The 4,709-nt window shown below is 41.8% G+C and overlaps 1 pseudogene; it reads left to right on the top strand.

The window, feature by feature from the left end:
• The first annotated feature begins 719 nt into the window (after positions 1 to 719).
• LOC100478365 lies at positions 720 to 1,125 on the top strand (annotated as a pseudogene).
• The last annotated feature ends 3,584 nt before the right edge of the window (positions 1,126 to 4,709 follow it).

Raw genomic sequence — 4,709 nt, 5'->3', positions numbered from 1 at the left:
ATAATCTGTATTTATTTTATTTCTTTCACTCTCCGTATATAGGGCTGAGGAAATAAGAGAATTTTGGGGATGGTAAATATCATGTTCTTATTTTCAAGGTCATATAAGATATGAAAATTAGCATGTCAAGATGATAGCTAGATTTATCGTTTATACTTCATAATGTATATAAAAGTTGAGTCACTATGTTATACACCTGAAACTAATATATTGTATGTCAACTACACATCAATAAAAATATCAGCATGTCAACAGCATTAGCATAAAAGAGTAATTGGAGGCATTCTGTACTGGTGAAGAGAACACTACATTAGATGGGAAGCTGTTTATTTCCAATAACTCTAAATGTAACACTTTCTTGTCAAAGCTGACTTTTCCTCCTACACCTTTTACATTTCTGGTTGCAAATCTCATTTCTGTATGAACCTGTGATTTCTGCAGACCAGATGCATCAGAAATGCAGTGCATTTCTCTGTGAGTTGTAGTTAGTTACACTGCCTTCGTGGGCACTTGAATATACCAGAACACCCATCCAGTTCCTGGAGCCTGCCTTCCATCTTCCATCTTCCATGGGCACAAGGCTCAACAACTGGCAGCTCTGATCTCAAGGCAAGAGGCTTTTCTGAGATAGGATCGATCCTCCACTTAAAAAAAAAAAGCAGTAAGCCACACTCCCTACACCCCATTCTGTTCTACTGGCTCCACATGACCACTGGCCCATGCCCAAAGTGGCCACTGTTCAGCAGCTGGTAGGAAGATGGCGCTTAGTGGAGAGCAAAGGCATTGAAGGAAGTAAGAGTGGGAATGGCTCTGCAAAAAGTGGGTGCCACGGCCAAACCAGATAGTATCATCTCTTCTTCTGGCAAACACCTCACCATAAACACTGTGAGCACTTTGCAAATAGTATAGTTTTCTTGTAATCTGGAAGGAAAATTTGAAGAAACTACAGCTGATGGCAGAAAAACTCAGACTGTCTGCAACTTCACAGATGGTGAATTGGTTCAACATCAGGAATGGAATGAAAAGGAAAGCACAATAACAAGAAAATTGGAAGATGGAAAATTCATGGTGGAATATGTCATGAACAATGCCACCTGTACTCAGGTCTGTGAACAAGTAGAGTAAAAATACCATCATCTTTTTGGACAGGAATTAGCTGTGAGGATGAATGAGCTCAGTTCAGTGAGCAAACCTCCATGCTCCTTTTTTTTTCTTTACTATGTCCAATTCTTTTTATTACAAACATTTTACATGCAACTATTTCAAAGTGTTGATTTAATTAGGACCATCCCTTTGGTTAAGACATAAATGTGTTTATGTTAAAAAGAAAAGGAAAAAAACCTCTTAAAGTCTTATTATCCTTCAAGAGAGTCCATTCATTAGTACAATTAAAAACAGTTCACCTAACTTTGATACTAAGGTTTGTGGAGGAGTTTGTCCCAGACTGGGTTTTGTCTTGGTCTACAGACTCAGAGCGTTAATGGCCTCCTCAAGTTGATGTGACCACTCAGTTCAACTCTGGCCCTGTGTTGAGGTGTGGATCTGTGTGCATGTGCGCATGACTGTGTGTGTGTGCACGCATATGTGTTTGCATACTTATGTGTGTGTGTTGTGTGTGCAGGTGTGTGTGTGCATGCACATCCCTGGAAATAGTTAAAACTGTCCAAAGCTGCCTCTCCACAAGACAGGAATACTTCAAAGTGTGGCATCTCCTGGGGGATGTTGCTGATTGCCTTTTGGTGTACACACAGACTTAAATCTGCAGGGAGGCTGTGTTTGCCTGTGGTTGTGGGCTTGAGCTCCTGAGCCGGGCTGCCTGGAATCAAATACCTGCTCCATAACTGACTTGTGATATGACCTTGGGGAAATGGCTTAACCACTCACTTCCTCACTTCCTCCAGCTATAATAGGGTTACTGTGAGGACTAATTGAATGAATGAGTAATTATAAAGTACTTGGAACAGTGTGCAGCACATTTTAAGTGCTCAAAAGTATAAGCTGACGGTATTATTTTTACTGAGAGATATCAGGAAGTTGATGTGGGCAGCCAGCCACTAAGGCTTAAAGCTGAAACTGGACAAGTGTAACTAAGGGAAATGTCATATATTCCACTAGGCAGGCACCATCATGAGATGTGACCAGGTAATAAAAAATGACATCATTGATGGAATTTCCCTAGGGGCAAAGGAAAAAAGGAGGAAGAGATGAAGACTTTTTAAAAATTTGTTTTATTTTATTTTTTTAGAGAGTGTGTGTGTGGGGGGGATGGGGGTGCAGAGGGAGAGGGAGAATCTCAAGCAGACTCACTGCTGAGAGTGGAGCCAGAGGTAGGGCTTGATCCCAGGACTCTGAGATCATGACCTGAGCCAAAATCAAGAGTTGGACCCTTAACCGACTGACCCCTCAGCTTCATCTTGTTAAAAAAAAAAAAGTTCTTATCTCAGGGTGCCCGGGTGCCTCAGTTGGTTAAGGGTCCAACTCTTGATTTTGGCTCAGGTCATGATTCCAGGGTCCTGGGATTGAGCCCCTCATTGGCCTTCCTGCTCAGCGGGGAGCCTATTACCCTCTCTCTCTCTCTCCCCCCCCGCCCCACCCCACTGCTTGTTCTCTCTCTCTCTCTAAAATAAATAAATAAAATCTTAAAGAAAACAAAAAACAAAAAATGGGACACCTAGTTGGCTCAGCCAGTTAAGCGTCTGCCTTCAGCTCAGGTCATGATCCCAGGGTGTTTGGATCAAGTCCCACATCCGGCTGTCTGCTCAGCAGGGAGCCTTCTTCTCCCCCTCTCTTTGTGCCTCCCCCTGCTTGTGCTCTCTCTCACGCTCTCTCTCTCTCTCAAATAAATAAATAAATAAAATCTTTAAGAACCAAACCAAACCAAACCAAACCAAAATAGAAAAGCAAAAAACAACCAAGATGAAGCTGAGGTGGGCTAAAGAACTTGCCTTCTCTCTGGTGGATGGAGTTTGTTATTTAAGGCTGTTTTATTTCAAGTGTCAGCTAGTGATAATAAAACAGGTAGCTGACTATAAGAATATGGGGATGACTTGTGGAACCCGAGGGCAGGAACCCAGGTGGGCCTCAGGAAGGACTGGAACAGGGAATATGAAAAGCTCTCCATTTATTGCCTACTTCTATGCTTTTATTCAGGAGTCTCACACTGCAGAAGGACTTTTTCTGCTCCTCAGTTGTCTTGATGGACGGAAGATCCACCAGCAGCTCCCAAGTCCATGTGTTACTATTCTGCCATATGCTGACTTTCACTTTCTTACCTCAGGCTCAGGCACTCTTCAAGCACCAAGGGAGTGGGAGTCATGTGATATCAACATGAGGAAGCAACCTCATGTCTTGGAGATGTGCTGGGTAGAAAGGGCCACCAAGCTATATACCTTCAGGGAGCATTGTTCACTCCCCACAGTGGTGGCCTCAATGGTAATACCCTCTTCTTTACACCTTCAGGGAGCATTGTTCACTTGGTCCACAGTGGCGGCCTCAATGGTAATACCCTCTTCTTTATTTGGCATTAATAAATCAATATACCACAACTATTATCAAATGAACCTATGTCATGTCCACATTTTGAGGTAAAACCATTGATTAAGCAGGTCAATTCTGCAGAAGATAACTTCATTGTCATGCTAGTATGTCTTTGCCTTTTCATCAATTTCCTAGAAACATATCTTTTTAAAAAATGTAGCAGATACATTTTTCAGCTGTAGAAGTTATCTGATTTCTAACACTGGACTTCTGTGAGTGTGTCCACCTTGCCTGTGACACGAGGTGGAGGAAATTTAGGCACTCACTTCTTGTCCAGTGGCCTTGCTGTGTCTTAGAATTTACAACTTCCTCTTCATCCTACCTGATATGACAGTTTTCTCAGCTTATTGCCACTTGGGGACTTCAGTCTTCAATTGATTGAGATTTCTGGCGGCATGGCTCTGTAAATCATGGTCACCATGGCAACAGGAGGACTATTTTTTCTGGGTGATTGCTGCTTCTACAAACAGACAAGATCATATATATGGTCTACCAAAATTTTGGAATATGTATTACAAGGAAAAAGTAAGATACTTTAAAAAACATGTTTTCGTTACCTCCCCTTCAGGTGGGGATCATGTGATGCAGGCAGGCAGTCTGCTTGAGTAAATTATGATAACATCTGCATTCCTTCCCCACATATAGCATGTCTCTTACTAAATGTGCTAAGAATATATGGGTTGTAATTATAAAAATTTAATGCTCAGATTGAACATTTTATTTTCTTTCTAGGATGATAGAAGAAAAACTTAACAGCATTTAAAGATCACCAATCGAGGGGTGCTTGGGTGGCTCAATCAGTTAAGCTTCTGCCTTCTGCTCAGGTCATGATCCTGGGGTCCTGGAATCCAGCCCCACATTGGGCTCCCTGCTCAGCAGGGAGCCTGCTTCTCCCTCTACCTGTGCTTGTGCTCTCTCTCTCTCAAATAAATAAATAAAAGTCTTAAAAAAAAAGATCACCAATGGATCCACAAGGATTTTGCAATTTTGTCTGTTCAATGAGTTTGGAACCAGCAGCAAAGTGGTGGTTTGACTAACTTTCACCCTTTTTTTGGTATTCCTTTGTATTACCGTCCCTATCACACAGACGATCAGCACAGTGACTGTTAAATAATAAGTGCTTAACATATGTGTTGATTAATTGATTATTAACCAGCTTCTGTCAGTACTTT

Source organism: Ailuropoda melanoleuca, unplaced genomic scaffold, assembly GCF_002007445.2.
Source record: "Ailuropoda melanoleuca isolate Jingjing unplaced genomic scaffold, ASM200744v2 unplaced-scaffold11384, whole genome shotgun sequence".
Classification (NCBI taxonomy): Eukaryota; Metazoa; Chordata; class Mammalia; order Carnivora; family Ursidae; genus Ailuropoda; species Ailuropoda melanoleuca.
This window is presented reverse-complemented; position numbering and strand designations above follow the sequence as displayed.